At 42.1% G+C, this 17546-nt stretch overlaps 1 protein-coding gene and 1 pseudogene across 1 annotated transcript in view; both read right to left on the bottom strand.

The window, feature by feature from the left end:
• The window catches only part of Rnf180 (ring finger protein 180), a 167219-nt gene that overhangs the window by 99458 nt on the left and 50215 nt on the right, over positions 1 to 17546 (bottom strand). The window lies entirely within an intron of this gene.
• LOC116897601 lies at positions 2542 to 2663 on the bottom strand (annotated as a pseudogene).

The raw sequence follows: 17546 nt of genomic DNA, 5'->3' as shown, positions 1-17546 counted from the left end.
CTTCTTTTTGTTGTCTCATTGCTCTGGATAGGACTTCATGTACTATATTGAATAGGTAGGAAGAGAGTGGGCAGCCTTGTCTAGTCCCTGATTTTAGTGGGATTGCTTCAAGCCAAACCCAGTCACTATTGCTGATGCCAAGAAGTGCTTGTTGACAAAGCCTGCTTTGAATTTCTCCTGAGAAGCTCTGCCAGAGCCTTACAAATATAGATAAGAATGCTTGCAGCTAGCCATCAAATTGAGCACTGGGACCCCAGTGGAGGAATTATAGAAAGGATTGAAGGAACTGAAGGGGTTTGCAACCCCACAGGAAGAACAACAATATCAACCAACCAGAACCACCCCCCCAGAGCTCCCAGGGACTAACTACCAACAAAAGAGTACACATGGAGGGACCCATGGTTCCTGCAGCATATGTATCAGAGGGTGGCATTGTCTGGCATCAATAGGAGGAGAAGCCTTTGGTCCTGTGAAGGCTCATTTCCCCAGTATAGGGTAATGCTAGGGTGGTGAGGTGGGAGTTCATGGGTGGGAGGCAGAGCTTCCTCATAGAAGCAGGGGGAGGGGTCCGGGAGAGGGGGGAACTGAGAAAGGGGATAACATTTCAAATATAGATACATAAAATATTCAATCAAAATGTGAAAAACACAAGTTGTTTAATACTAGTGTGAGCATATGTGAGTGGGAAAGTACTTGAGAAAATGGTTCTTCTGTTAGTTGCATAAAGAAGTATGTGTATACAGACACAAATGAACTCATGAATATTCTTATGCCTATTTTATAATGATTTAAGTGTCCGTTACTAATACTTCTAAATATTGTTTCTAAACAACTTACATGTAATACACTTCACCTTTTTAAGACATATTTAATTTTTTCCAGAGTTTTAAAGTCTTTTTATTCTTTGTGAATTTCACATCATTTACCCCAACCACACTCATTTCCCCCTCCCTCGGCACCCACTCTCCACCCTTGCAACTAGTCCCCCAACAGAGAAAACATAAAAATCCCTTTGTGGAAGCCTCCAGTGTGAGGCCTCTGGCTCTGCTAGTCTATCCATAATGGATCCTCTCTGGGACTCCTCTTGGGTAGCCTGTTATAGCCCTGTGCCATGGAGATCCTGATCCTGCAGTTTTGGGTCTGCAGATCCAGCCCCTTCATGCGCTCTAGCAGTTCACTGATGGGGTAACTGTTGGGGTGGGCCAATTCTAAACCTTGGATCTGGGCCTGAGAGGTATTTGAACTGGTCAGCCTATAGCTCTCTTGCTCTTATGCCTTCAGGGCTGGCTCATCAGGAAACCCTAACTACTCTGCTGCCCAGGGGAGGTACAGGGCCTGATCTAAGTGTTGCAGCTGGTGAGAGACATTGCTATTTCTCAGTTCTCCAACTCTCAACAAGGGAAGGGAGAAGGGCAGCTCTCCCTTGTCTGTGTCACCACCCACCAGACAAGACTCAAGGGTGACTTTCTTACACTCATGCCCTTGGGTCCTGCTCACCCCCTACATCCAGGACCAACTCTACTGTACTGCCCAGGTGAGGTGCAATGTCTGTTCCCCTGAGTACTGCAGCAGGCAGGGCCAGCTCTACCACTGAAGATCTTGGGGCCAGCTCTCCTGCCTACCATAGGTAGCAAGGAATGAGGGGGGCATATCCCCTTCACTGGTGTCACTGCATGGCATGTAAGTAGCAGGGTCGACTCTCCCATGTGGCTTTGGAACAAGATCACCTAGGGCCTCACCACCAGGGTCCTCTTTTCTGTGCTGCCCGGTCGAGCTGCAGAATTCGCTTTCCCAAGTGCTGCATCTGTAGAGGGGCAGGACCAGCTCTCCTGCTTTCATGACCCTAGGGCCAGGTCTCCTGCCTGCAGCAGATGGTGAGGGAAGACAGGGAGGAGGGTATCTCTCCCTCATCCTGCAGGGGAGAAGAGAGGTAGGGCCAGCTCTCCCACCCTAGTATCCTCGGGACAGTTCACTCACAACTCCCAAGATCTCCCTACTGTAGCTGGTAGTGGTGGGGTCAGGGCCAGTTACTGCCCTCAGACAGCAACATGTGTCTGGGCTGCAGCCCAGACCAAGGGCATCTGCCTGGCCTTTGGTGGTAACAGACCCCTGCTGCTGCAGGGCCAGGGACTCAGAAGTGGCCACCAATAGCAACACAGGCCAGACTCCATCATAGTCCCAGGTGGCATCACCGGCTACTTGCCTCAGGCTGTTCCTCACTACCCTTGAGTCTCCAGTTCTACCTCTCTTCATTGTGCCCACGTCCCTCTGTTTCTCTTTCTCTTCCATTTCCTTACCACTTACTTGATCCTCTTAGTGGCACCCAGGGTCTATGAGTGTCTGGGGTCATCTTGGGAGTGGTCTCAGGAGATCTATGCTCAGCTTGTGCATTATGATGCCAGGCAGGGGTGATCTTGAGCTTAGTCTGCACCAAGCCCTGCATGGTCCCAGACTTGTGGTCATCTCAGGCTAGCTCCCTGTTCAGGCTCCCTGACGCTGGACCGATGGTTGTCTCAGCCTTGCCGGTTTTGTTTTTCAGAGAATGTTAAATGATATCATTTAAATGTTCATAGGTCAGAACACAGACACAGTCTCTCCTCTCTGCCACCTCCTGGTGCACATGTGACACAGCAGCCAGGCCCGTGAAGGCCTCTGGGAGCAGGGGCAGCCTTACTTTCATACAGTATCACTGCATATTTTTATTTAAGGGCCATGGACAACTGAACCCCTTACTATTGCTGGCTTAACAATAAACCGCTGTAATTGTTCGGTTAATGAAATATCACCTTTGTACCTGACATCATCTTGGAGCATTTCAGTAACACGAGAGCTCAAAATTTCCCTTCTCCATGGTCTTTTGTAATGAATGACAGAAAGGGGGCAGGGCCTGCGGGAAGGAAACAGGGAGGAGTGGAGGGACGGGACACTGTAGTCAGATTATATTATATGGGAAAAGAATTTGTTTTGAATAAAAGGAGAAAATAATGTTAATTTTTTTTTAAAAAGTTAAGATTATACTTGACTGGGAGTGGAGATTAACATTTGCCCTTGGGAAGCTGGGACAGGGGATTCTCAGTAAGACCCTGTCTCAAAGGGACAAATGTAACAGTAAAGAAATCATGCTAACAGCTTACCTAAGCTTAAATTTTGAATATTTCTAAGTTTTTGTTTAGAAAGCTGAAAAGCCCAAGCCACCAGCCTTAAAGTGGGCCCACTGGAAGCTCTCTCTTCTGCCTTTAGCTCCGTATGCCTTTTCCATTAAGTGGAAAAAGTGCCATGGCTGCTTTGCTCTATAGAAATGCATGATCAAATATTTAGAGGAAAAAATTAAGATGACTCTAAAGCTTGGTAAAATCTTGACGTTTTCTTCTGTGTGTTTTTTTTACAGTCTGCTCTGTGTGTGTGTGTGTGTGTGTGTGAGTGTGTGTGTGTGTGTGTGTGTGTGTGTGTGTAACATTTTCAAGGAGCTGTATGTGTGCCTGTGTGTCAGTTGGTCTGTATGAGTACACATGTTTGTCTGTGAGTATATAATATAAATGTGTTCATGAGCTGTGGGCAAGGAGGTAGGCATACACAATCAGGCATGTGTACATGGAGATGAATACCAGGTACCTTTCTCAATTGCTCTCCCCCTTATTTTTTGAGACAGAATCTCTTCCTGAATGTAGAGCTCATGGATTTGCTGGCCAGGGTGTCCAAGAGCTTCAGGACCCCATCTGTCTCCTCTCCTCTCTTCTTCTCCGGCTTTTAGGTGGGTGCTGGGGATCTGAACTCAGGTCCTCATGCTTATGTGATGAGCAAAACTAAGTTAGCTCCATAGTCATTCGAGAAATATTATTAAAGTATACTGAGAAGAGGCAACTGCCATTTAGAAAAGATAACCATACAAGACGATGAGAAAAAAGAGCCGGAGAGATAGCTTAGTGGGTAAAGAAACTTGTCTAAAAGCCTGGAAACCCGAGTTTAATCCATGTGTCTTGCATGGTGAAAGGAGAGAACCAACCCCATGTATGCGTTGTGTACCCTTTGCTCAATGAATAAATAGAAAAAGAATAATTTCATACTGTTGTAACTGACTGTACTAGGAATTCTCAGACTTTAATTAAAAGGGAAATTCTCTATAAACTAAATGACACATTGTAAGAAAGAGACATGTCAGGAATATCATTTAATTCTCATTTTCTGTGGGTAAACAGCACTGAACAGAAGAAACCAAGGTTTTCTGACTTGGGTTCTTTGCACAAGCACTAGGAATTCCAAATTCTGTCTGTTTGGGCTTATTTTCTAATATATTATGTTTAGCTCTCCCCAGTTGCAAGCTGCATTCAGCTAAGCATTCTGAAACAGTTCTGGGAATTTTTAATGCTGGGAAATTATTAGGGTCACTAAGCTTCAGTTCCACGTGAAAGAGAACTTAATGCCCTGGGTCATTATTCCTAGTTGTTTTTTTTTTTCTTTTTGAGAGGTTATAATTATATCATTGTTCCTTCTCTTTCCCCCCACAAACTATCCTATATCCCACCTTGCTCTCTTTCAAGTCTGTAACTATTTTCACTGATTGCTGTTACAGGAATATATGTATATACATTTATATTTCTAAATATAGTCTGCTCATCTGCTTAATGTTACCTGCGTGTGTATGTTTTCAGGGTTGACCAGTTGGTATTGGAAAACCAATTAGTGTGCTCTTCCCTGGGGAGGGCTCTCTCTCCTGCTCTTGGCACTCCTTGGTTACCTACAGTTCTTTGTGTAGGGTTGAGGCCTTGAACTCTTTCTCCTCGTCCACTTCGGCTGTTGTTCTTGTTTAGTTCATGTTTAGACAGCCATGTTGGTAAGACTTTAGAAGTGTAGCTTCTGACATTCGATTCTGAACCATTACAGGCTATTGCTATTGTCCTTGGTTACTCCCAAAGGTGTAAGGTAAGTTCTTTGTGCTGGAGATACCATTCACTTCAGACACAGGGCCTACCCAGAAGAATCTGAGTTGGAACTGACCTGAATTCCTCCTGCCTGAGATCTAGTTTTCATGTTACCCAGCGGCTCTGTGAAGACTTCCAAAGGAGGGAAGCAACCAGCAGTTTACCTAGCTCGACACCTGTGAACCAAAGCGACCGCCGAGATGATACGACAGCCTTTAGTATACAGTAGTGGCACACGCACCTTGATGGTAGCCAATCTCTCTCTAGTAGGACTTAAGACCTGCTCAACGCGAGAGAAATCCTGCCTGGTACTGGAAAGCTACCCAAGTATCCACGGGTAGTGTGGTCATCTTCAAGAAGAAGTTACAACTGCTTTGTTAAACCAGAATGGTCCCTACCTGTGCCTTAATTATTTGTCCACAGTTAAGTCTCGTAGTGACCCCACATCAAGAAAACCTCACCCGGAAACTGGGGGAATCGATTAAAGAAAAGCAAGATCAAATTACAGGTTGTGGCGCTAGGTTCCAATGACATCTGCAAGACACCTAAGGATCAAGGACCTAATTTCTCAAGAGGGAGTGGGAAGATTAAAATGGCCAGGAAGGATTAGGAAGTGGCTCTTTCCTGCTGTCATAGTCTGTGGCTGTAATATTCACAATGGTTGCTGCATTCTCATTTTCTTTAAATGGAGGCCAAACTGCCTACCAATACTAATATCCTGACCTGTGACCTTCTGACAGGGATAACGTGAGTAGGACCAAAGGAGGAGTGACTAGTTTATGCTAGTCCAAAATACTGACCAACCGGATGGTGAACAAATAAACTGCGATTGCATTAGGCCCATAAATGTTGAGCAAATACTCAGTAATGGACGATCAATGTAATAGTCTTAAAGGAGACAGTAGAGGCTAAAAACAAAGTAACAGTTTATCAACTTTAGGAAGATTAGAAGAGAAACCAAACAAAATTTGCTAAATTTCTTTCTGTTTCCACTCAATAATTCTCTAACAAACTGCTAATCAGAAATAGAAATGAAGAGATAAATGTAAGAATTGTCATATCATCCAATAACTTACTAAAAAATGTTTTTCCTGAACGTCTTCCATTTCAGAACTGTGGATTTTTTCAGTTGTCAGATGGCTCATGTTTTAAGACACAATTCTGAAAACTTCTGAAAGCTAGATTAACACAAAGTATATATTACATAAATGAATTCATCAAAACTGTCACCATTCAGCATGTTGCCATCACAAACAGTAAGGAAACAGTTCCTACATTGGATCTGCTCATGTAACAACTCTCTTTTGGCTGTCAAAATCCAGGAGCTGGAAGATGTCATGAAAGTGTGTGTGTGTGTGTGTGTTCACATACACACGCACACACACATACCATGTGAAAGACATTTCAGAAACATGCTTTGGTTGTGAGAGAATAATCCAGACAAGTAAGCATGAGAAGAAGCTAAGAGGTGAAAATATTCAATGTATAGAAAGACATCAGAAAGACAAGTATGTGCTCACTTATAAGTGGATTTTATCTGTAAAATATAACTATGCTATAATTCACAGTCCCAGAGAAGCTCAGTAACAAAGTGGACTCAATGGGGGCCTGGGAAGGGGAACAAGAAAAGATATCATGGGTTGACTGCATGTCGGGAGGACAGGAACAGAAGGGATCAGGTCGGGGGAGATGGAGAGTCCTGGCAGAGGCTATTGGAATCGGGGTGGCATCTCTGGGATAAGCTTGAAACCTAGAGCAATGGAAACTCCCTGGAATCTACCAGGGTGACCCCAGCTAAGACTCTTAGTAATGGGGGACATGGAGCCTTGAACAGGACATCTCCAATAACCAGGCAAGACTTTCAGTGGAGGGACTGGGACACCAATCAATCCAGCCACAAACCCTTCAACCTACAATTTTTCTCTGTCTACAAGATGTGCTGGGGTAAAGGTGGTGCAGAAATTGTAGGTGTGGCCAACCAATGACTCATCCATCTTAAGACCCATGCCATGTGAGGGATCCTACTAATGACACTCCCTGGAGGGCCAGGACCCAGAGGCTGAATAGCCCATCGATCTAGGATAAAACCAAGCATGACTGGCAAAGAAAAAATGTCAATGAAATGATTGCTAACGCTATTCTGCTATACTCATAGATCAGTGCCCAGGTCAGTTGTCATCAGAGAGGCCTCAACCAGCAACTGATGAAACCCATGCAGACTCACAGCCAAACATTAGGTGGAGCTCAGGGAGTCCTGCAGAAGACTGAGAGGAACGATTAGAAGAGCCAAAGGGGTCAAGGACACCACAAGAAAACCCACAGAATCAACTAACCTGGGCTCATAGGGGCTCATAGAGACTGAGTGGACAACAATGGAGCCTGCATGGGTCTGACCTAAGCTGCCTGAACAAATATTAGTTGTGTAAATTGGTCTTCTTGTAGGACTCCTAACAATGGGAGTGGGAGTTGTCTCTGACTTTTGCCTACTTTGGGGACCCTTTCCCTCCTATTGATTTGCTTAGTCCAGCCTTAATATGAGGGGAGGCACCTATACTCATGTGGGGGGAGGGTGCTGACCCTTTACAAAGAAAATGGAGGAGGAGTGGATGACATGGAGACAGGGGTGGTGGTGGAGGATGAGGGACTGGGAGGACAGGAGGGAGGAGAAACCAGGGTTGAGATGTAATATATAAAAGAAGAATAAATTAAAAAATTTTTAAAAACTAAACTATAAATTACATACAGAAATCGTGGGGATACAATTAATACCAGATAAACAAGGCCTTGGACTGGCAACCTACACAGTTATCATGGGGGACGGGAGGGGTTATAGGAAAGTGACTTGTGTTGAGGAGATAAAAAGGAATGAATTTGGAGCTGTTGTCTGTTAATACAGACTGAGAAAAAAGAAGAGGCTATTTAGGAAGGCTGGCTGGGAGACATGAACAAGCGTTGAAATGGAAAGAGTCCTATGTACTACTGTAACAGGCAGGAACCCCAGAAGCAACAGGGGAGGCAGCAGGTTTAGGATGGTGTGCAGGTGTCATCAAAGGAAAAGCACAAGGCATTGTCTTCATGCAGGTAGTGGTGTGATGATGTTACGTCTTCTTTAATCCCTCCTCTCGGATAGATAGCTATCTATAAAATCCTGTACAGATTTCCATTCTTGCTGTTAGAGAGCAACATGGCTTCATGCAATGTGAATAAATACTTCAGCAGTTCATCAAAGATATCAAGAATCACCCTTGAGCCACTTCCCAAGATATACTGTTTCTTGCGCACCCTCGCTGCTGGGCACTAACATCCCAGGAGACCCTCTTAATTATTCCTTAATGAACTTTCCTGAGGACTCCTTCATACTCCCCTGGAGTAGAATGTCCTTAGAGGTGACCTGGTGGCTATATGTGTTGTTTCAGCCTTGTAACACACCGGCTCTACATCTTTACCTAAACTGTGTAATTCAGAACATATTAACATTTCAAACTGACCCATCTGTATGATTACTTTCTATCTATATTATGTAAGTCATGGGTTTCTATTGTCTCCTTTGAAAGTTTCTGTTTGATAACCACAGAAACTACAGTTCCTGGAGTATAGCTGCCAGTGCCTTCTAGAAAATCATAAATGGCAATACTTTTCACTTTACTTTTTCATGACAATGACAGCCCCAATGATTGTGTGTCTTACTATGTAAAGCACACATCATACAAGCATTTTTCAGTTTGGTCATGCCAACAAGCCTAAAAGAAATCTATTTTAATAATTTTTTGAGGATTTAACCAAACCTAGATGATTCACTAAATGATGAGAAACGTAACCAGAGACAGGCAGTCTGTCCATACATCCCATGCTTTACGATGGTATACACTGCTATTTTTCTCAGGTTCCAAATCAGGCCTTAAAAGAACCATGGGCTCCAATGAAAAGTACAGGACAGAGCACAGTGGTGAAGAGACTCAGAGTGTGAGTTTGAATCCCAGATCCAGTTACTTACTGGATGGGTAAAACTGGGCAAAAACACATAACTTCTCTGAAGTAGCCATAAGAGAGTTAGCAGTTTACTGGGATCTCTGAGATGATGTTGAGCCACAAAGCTAAAGGGACCATAGCAATACCTGGGATACAGAAAGATTTATAGAGGTTTTTGTTGCTTCTGTTGGCACAGTGATGGCTGTTTATTGGCCTTATCGTTATCATTCTTTGGTTTCAAAGTTAAAAGTGTTAACTTTGAAGTCAATCTTTACATTTAAGAAGGTTCATAGTCATTCATCAATTTCTACTCTTAGGCCTTTGGGTGATGTAGACTATTAACACCAAGAGGTAAGTGGTCTTCTATGTGTCAACACTGACTTTAGAACAAACCGCTCAACTGTTCTGGGGCTGGGGAGATGTTTCAGCAGTTAGGATCACTGGCTGCTTCTGAAAACGCTGGTTCGTCCCCAGCATGATATGTTAGCTCACAACCATCTGTAACTCCAGCTCCAGGGATTCCAACGCCTACTTTTGGTTTCTGCAGGTGCTGCACACATGTGGTCCATATACATACATAGACAAGAAACCGACACACGCAAATAAAAATAATTTTATAAAAAAGTTTGCAGCCATGGTTATATAGTAGAATTAACATGAATTGCTCCAAAGATTAATTTGGATTTTATTGTGTTAGAGTGCTTGATTTTAAGATTGGTGTTTGAGTGGCTGCCTTGCATTTTGTGAAAAATGTGTTAAATGAATTTGTATTCGGATTTAGATAGAATTTCCAGTGAGTTCTGAAATGGCCCTAACCATACTTGTGCTATTTTATACCAGGTATTTATGCAAAGCAGTGTTCTTAACACAAGCAATTATCAAACTAAAATAGTAATCAACTCTGAAAAGTGTTAAGTATGTTATATACACCATGAAACATCAAATATTCAGTCGAGATTTTACTCAGGATGTAAAAGTACATCCATCTCTTTGTGCATTTTCTTTCATATTGAATAAATAATAAATTTACATGTATATGAAGTAATTGTTTTAAATTTTAATACCTTATATATAATTAAACAAATTCAATTACTATTAATGGTAAAAGTATATGTATTTCAAATAATTATCTTTAAATAAATTTCTTTATAATTTATTAATGGTAAATGTTTGGCTTACTTATTTATTATATATATCCATATAACTGAAATTTTCTCATGTCAAAAAAGGGTTACAGGTGGATAAAGTCTAATGCTACATACTGAGCAGGGGAATCTGGGCTGGAGTGTCCAGATTTTTCCCGGCCTCTGAAATATTCCCTGCAGCTGGACCTCTTCTGATGTGGGGTCTTATGATCTGATATCAGATATGATAAGTCATAAGATGTTTTTATGGAACAACCTAAGACAGAAAGGCAGAGATAGTAGAATATGCCTGCAGTTTAGTTTTATTAATAAAAGGAGACTCTGTTTCCTGGGACCTGAGCAGCCCAACATGGCAGGAAGAGCCCTTCACTTCAGCTGCTGATAAGCTGTTCAGAGCTACCTCAAGAACCAGGAACGAAAGGACAAAACCCAAAGAAAAGGGGCCTTTACTGTTTCAGTATTTTTAAGACCATTTTTTATTCCATTTCTTCCTCTCTCTATTTTATTGAAGACTGATTCTCCTCTTATACACCCGGCCATCATTTCCCCTGCCTCCAGTCCTCACCACCACCCTCCTTACCCCTCTGCTTCTCCCACGGATCCCTTCAGAAAAGAGCAGGCCTCCAAGAGACAACAGCCAAACAGGACAAAACAAGATACAATAAGACAAGGTGAAAGCCCTCATTCTGAGGCAGGATGAGGCAACCAAATAGGAGGAAAAGAATCCCAAGGGCAGGCAAAAGAGTCAGAGACATCCACGCCTACCATTAGCAATCCCAGAAATCACTAGGCTACCAGCCATAACATATAGGCAGAGCATCTGGTGCAGACCCATGCAGGCCTCATACTTGCTGCTTTGGCCATGGTGAGCCCATATGAGGATTACTTAGTGGACTCAGTGGGCCATGTTCTTCTGGTGTCCTACATCCCCTCTGACTCCTACAATTCATTTATTTTAATTTGTGTTGTTTACATGTATGTATGAGCACCATATCCGTAGCCCTGAAACTGGAGTTACATGTAACGATGAGTTGCCACACACCAAATCTGGATCCCCTCTAAGAGCAGTAAGTGTTCTCATGGGCTGACCCTTCTCTCCAGCCCTTGCTTTAGCATTTTTAAAAACAGCAACAAGGGACAGGTGAGGTGGCTCAGCCATTAAGAGCTTACAGAGGAACCGAGACTCCCAGAACCCATGCCTCACAACCGCCTGTAATCCACTTCCAGGGGATCCAACACCCTCTCTTTGGCTCCATGAAGACTTACAACTACATATGAACAAACCTATATGCACATATGCACATAATTTAAAAACAAATCTTAAAAATACATGACAAGGACTCTGGGGCTTGTGATTCAGGGAGGATGAAAGAAAATATATCACTGGTTAGCATATTCGTGATGTGCTAATAGTGTGAACGCTTTTTGCTGGCAGAGGGGTCTTGCCTCCATGGGATTCCTAAACAGGGTGGTAGTCACTGCTAATGCAGCTGGCAACCATAATTTGCTAAAAAACAAAGAGATAATTTAAAAAGGGAATGGTGAAATTTGTCAGGGAGGGTGACTGATTCTTCCCCTCACCATGGTTGATGCCTGACAGCACTGTGTCTATTTTTGGTTATTTTTAAGTCCTCTCAACCTTTGTCCATGCTTTACCATGTAGGTTTATGTGAGGCTCCAAACCGTTTGTTGTGAATGGTCTAGACACCAGGAGTGACACCAGAAAGCCCACTTTCTTTGCTCATTCATAAGTAATTCCTTAGCATCTGAACCTTTACCATGAGATGGTAGTAACTCAGGCCCTCCAGGCTCCACCTCTAAGTCTAGCTGTCTTGCTGATTCTCCATCCCATCTGTGGTTGGTTCTTCTGCTTTTGTCTTGATGCCTTTGAAGTAATCTACAAGAGTTAGAACCGACTTCTTTCCAGATCCTGTTACTGTTGTTATTTTTCACCTCCTCCCATGAATCTCAGTGTTCTTAACAGAATTGAGAATGGTGAATCATTTCCATAAGGTTCTCAATTTACTTTGCCCAGATTTCTCAGAGGAATCACTATCTAGGGCAGTTCCAGGCTTACAAAATAAATACCCCTTTTCAATAACGTTTGGAAGTCAGAACTACTCCTTGGTCCATGCGCTACAGAATTTTTGATGGGGCAGCAGGCATGACAACTGCTCAACTTCCACTGCATTCCACCACCAGAGCTCACGGATGGCAGGGCCAACTGCCAGTGAATGGCAGAGTAATATTTGTAATGAACCTTCTTTTTTTCCAGAGAAGTCTCACAATTGAGGATAAAGTATTCAATAAGCCATGTTGTAAACAGATGTACTGCTATTTAGGTTGGCTGTTCACTTACTGAGTACAAGCAGATTAAACCTCACTGGATTCTTGAGGGCGCTGGCATAATGGTCAATGAACATTGGATTCAACAAGCTGCATTCACTCTCAACAAGCGAATCAGCCTGCCTTGAAGCTAGGCTGTGGAAGACCATCTAGCTATGAAGCCTCAGATGGCAATTTCTAACAGAAGGCTGGTCTGTCTCCAAGGAAACATCTCTTTGTTAGTCAAGCCACCACCCATAATCTTGGTGGGGTTTCTGGATAACTTGTAGCTTCTCTACCAGCATGTGGTACTTTTCTATTTATCTGTTTGGGATATACTTCGGTTTTTTTTTTTCCTTAAGATCCATGAATTCGAAACATTTTTTTTAATATCATCTTCTTACTTCTCAGAACCTTCAGAGGAGGGAAGAGAGCTGGGGCCCTGCTCTGAATTAGGCTTTAGCTAAAAGGAATATGGTAGCTGGTCTAATGCACTAAGTAGACCAAATATTCCTTCAAGTCAGATAATGCTGTTTTAAATTCCTTTTAATTCTTTGGAGAAGCACTCTTTATTTCCTTCAAAAACTTGTGGAAATGATACTATGAGGTAGAATGCCTTCCCATTTGCCAGATTGGCAAAATTAGTTTTGTGAAACTCGTTATATTATCATAAGCAGAATGGCAATGTCATTTTTCACAGAGCTATGAACAATCATAAAATTAAAATTGATACAGAAACACAAAAGACCCCAAACAGCCAAAGGAATCTTAAACCTTAAGAACAATGCTGGACGCAACACAACTCCTGATGCCAAACTGAACTATCTAGAGCCACAGTAAGAAAACGAAAGCAGCACGGTACAGTCTTAAAAACAGACATGCAGACAAATGGAATACAACAGGAAATCCAGAAATAAACCTATACAGGCTCATAAACTTAGCAACAAAGGACATGTGTACATCCAGAAAGAGACGGCTTCTTTAACGAATGGGAAAACTAATTTCCATACCTAGAAGAAGAAAACTAGATCCTTATCTCTGACTCTGTAAAACAAACAAATAAACAAAAAAGTGAATTCAAGATGGCTCAAATAAAGTAAGACCTGAAACTTTAAAACTACTAGAAGAAAAGATAGGCAAGCATTTTATGATGCAAGCAAAGGTAAGGAGTGTTTGAAAAGAACTTGAATAGCACATGAAATAATGACAAAAAGAAACGTCAAGTGGGATTACAAAATAATCAGAAAGCTTCTGCATAGCAAAGACAAAAACCATCAGAATAAAAACCTTTGCCAATTGTACACCAGACAAGGTCTTAATATCCAGGACATAGAAAGAATTTTGTATCTTAGACATCTGAAAAGCAAAGTATCAAACCAACAAAGGGCTAGTGAACCAAACGGTTCTCAAATCCAAATGACCAATGAGTACTTTACATTCACCGTTCTCAGCAACGGTGAACTGCAAGTCGAGATGGAGTGAATTTCATCTCTCCCATATAGAGCCCATGTAATTAAGGGAGCAAATGGATGAGCGTGTGTCCTTAGTATCAGGCAAGTTTGTGGCATGTATGTCCTTGTTTGCCTTCTGTTGCTGTGATAAAAGACCAAAAGCCACTCAGGGGGAAAAGGGCTTATTTCACCTCGTAACCCACAGTCTATCATGGAAAGATGCCAGGAAAAAAGCACAAGGCACGAAACTGAAGCAGAGCCACAGAGGAATGCTGTTCCCGGCTTGCTCTCCATGGCTTGCTCAGCAACCTTTTCTATAATGACATCACTCACAGTGGGCTGGGCCCTCTCACATCAATCAACAGTCGATTAAATGCTCCACAGGCTTGCTTACAGACCAATGTGATGGAAGCAACACCTCGACTTACAGAGCTCTTCCCAGACAAGTCTGATTTGTATCTAGCTAATAAAACATTAACCTGAACAATCTATTTCCTTTTAGCGTTAGACCGGCTGAGATGAAACCAAGGATATCTTTCCTGTGCCACTTGGTTTGAAATATTGCATGGGGAAACTACTTCTATGGTACTGAGCTTATTAAGTAACAAGCACATTAATTAAATTCCAAAACAAACACAAGGTACATCAACTGAAAGGCATTTTCTTTATCATTAATCTGCCTCTCGTATGTGGATTTTTTTTTAATATTCAAACAGACTCTCTTGCCTAGACATAATCTAGAGCCCCTTCAGAGTTTTGCATGTGAATTTTTTGTCTAATTTGTTTCTTCTCTCACAGTCCTGGCTCTAGATCACTACCAGATCAATCAGTCCTAAGTTGGTTACATGAGCAGCCTTCTAGTGGAGCTTTCTCTGTCCAAAGGCCATGAGATCTTTTCTAAGAATGCCTTCTTCCTCTTGTCATCATTCTTGACCTAGAGATCCCTCACTCAAATGTACACAGGCTTTGGGTGTATTAGCACAGACGGACTAATCTCATCACTTCTGGAATGGTAATGATAAAGATGTAATTAATGAAAGAAACTCTTAGAAAACTCTTTAAATCCAGAGAAAATACTGACTTGTCTAAAGCCATCAAGATTCATAGCTAGCTCTTCTTTTTAATGCTCTTTACTTAAAAAAAAAAAAAAAAAAAAGGCTAACTACAGGAGAATGTCCATGTCCTGGTATTTGAAGCCTGTGCACATACTAAGTGGCAGTGGGGAATTAGAATTAAAGACCGGATTATGGTTGCTAATCACCCTGTCTTAAAGAGATTACTGAAGAGTAACTGGAAGGGCCAAAGCAATTATCAGGTCATCACACAAGGGAGGTGAAAAGAGAGAAGAGTCAAAACCAGAAACGCCAGACTAGCCTGCTGGGTCTGAAGACCGTGACAGCATGGGCACAGATGCAGAGGATTTTACAAAGGTACAAAGAGGCATCCATATTCTGCCTGGGTTCCCCCTGGATCCCCTGTCAGGGAATGCAACCCCGATAATGCCTTCGCTTTTGCTGGGTGAGACAAACTTTCAGCACATCGGAGACTTTTGACTTCTGGAAGCCAAGTTCATTTGTGTATTTCAAACAGTGAATTTGTTTTAAATTTAAAGTTCATTACCGCAGTAATGAGAATAAAATTCGCCTTCAACATATGGAGAAGGAACCAGTAGTTTCGTTTCCTTAAAAGTAAGTGTGTTGTATTTATTCTGCTAGGTGACGATGATGCCTCATAGGAGAGAGATTAGATCGATTATAAGTTATTGTGGCTGAAGATTAAAGGAATATCTAACCCTCAGAACTAATTTAATACATGACACAAGAATAGTGTTAAATGCTTAATGGACAAAAATGTAACGAATGGAAGAAGTTAGTGGCTGTTATAATGGAAACTGATGTAACCACCGTTCTACTCAAGAGTGGGGTAAGGACGACTTGTCACATGCATGAGGGCACAACGACCAACATGTGTGAATGGGAAGGTTCCTGGTGAAAGGGCTCTTCCTGTCTTAGGTTGTTTCACTTTCTTCTCACACCGCATTCTGCAATGAAGCACACCGTTTGCCATTGATCTTACTGTGAACTAAGAAGCTTGCCTACTTTCCAGGACACCGCAAACTTAACACCCCAACATTCTACTTAAATGCATGTAAAGGTATCCCAAATGCTAACCCAAGCAAACTCTGTTTTTCCCTCTAAGCAAAGGTACCACAAATGTCCCTGACAAACGACAGAACAAAAGCAGGGGCAGAATCTTAGCTGCCACTACAGGAGGGACTTACAATTGACTCTGTAAACTTTGTCTTACGAAGGATGGAATCTCATAGTTTTTTAATCATCAAGGGATTAAAATACTCCATTCCATAGTGTACTCCAGGACACGAAAGCCTTACATGCAAAGAATTGAGTCTATTTTGTTCCAAGAGACTTGGTGCCCTCTGGTGTTTAATTTCACCTTTACAAACCAGGACTTTGCACACACATAACTAAAAAGCTGAGTTGCAGCTAAAATGTAGCAATGGATTCAGTTATTTTAGTGAAAAATATTCATCATGGCTTATTAAATATTCTACTTTTATTCTGAGGACGTATTACCAAATCATTATTAGAGGGTTGAGTGCTGAGGGAGTGAGAGGGGCATGAGAGAGCAGAGTAAGAATTAAATCTGATCCAAGTACATTATCTGAAACTGTCAAGGATTAAATCAAAGTTACTTTTAAACAATTGAGCCCCGTCCACACAAGAGTCCTTGCCGGGATGATCTATATTTCCCCTTCGGCTTTACAAGGAGAACAAAAGCAAGTGATCTAACACTCTATGCCAAAGGAATGACTAAATAGAGCATGAGGTTATTACAGCAGTATGATTTATTAATATTTTATAAAATGGTAGACATACAAAACGGATCTGAAAGATGATGTCTGTGATAGCGTTGCCCAGCGTAAGAAATAATATGTGATTTAGAGTTTCAGACCTCTATATAGCAACCCAGATTATCTTTCAGGGATAGATAATCACTCTCTTAAATTTGGCATCTAAATGACTTATTTTTAAACGTATTTCTTTAGGGTTTATTTTTGCACTTTGAACGACATGGTTACCTTCCTTTTAAGGTTAAAAATTAACTTTAAAATATTGTTTTGTAAAGGTAAAATCCAGGTGAGACCAATTACAGTTGATCATACTGAGCCAAAGCAAGGCTTGCAGCATGTTGGCGGCGAGGGACTGTGGTTGCTGTTCCCGTGTTGCTGTCACCTGTGAGAAGAGTGGACAGCAGCTTCCATCCCAGCAGAGACATGGTTTAAGCAGGGTTGAATTAAGACAATGTTGCATTATAGCAAATGGCTGTGGATTTAAAAGGTTTACACCCTTTTAATGTGTCCTATGGTGTTGTATGGCTTTAAGGTGTTCTCTGGCCATACTACCTGAATGCACCCAGTCTTTCCTAAAGGATATATAGGGAGAAATGGTTCGATGAGCGAGAACCTCAAGTGGACATATTTTTGCCTTGGCTGATTTGGCAGGTGAAGCCATACATGAAGACTTACAATGACAACGCAGCAGTGTTCCTGGAGCCATACACGGTCCAAAGAGCTGAAATCGTGAGCTTATCCTGCTCGCTGAACAGCACAAAGCTGCAATGTCTGGGGATAGCTTGCTCACTAGCCTCACAAGGAATCCAGCATCTTAGTCTGTCTGTGTGGCTATCACAGTATGTGAGACGGCACAGCTTATGAA

Source organism: Rattus rattus, chromosome 3 (assembly GCF_011064425.1).
Source record: "Rattus rattus isolate New Zealand chromosome 3, Rrattus_CSIRO_v1, whole genome shotgun sequence".
NCBI classification, from domain to species: Eukaryota; Metazoa; Chordata; class Mammalia; order Rodentia; family Muridae; genus Rattus; species Rattus rattus.
The sequence above is the reverse complement of the archived record's forward strand: the minus strand, read 5'-3'. Positions and strand labels throughout refer to the sequence as shown.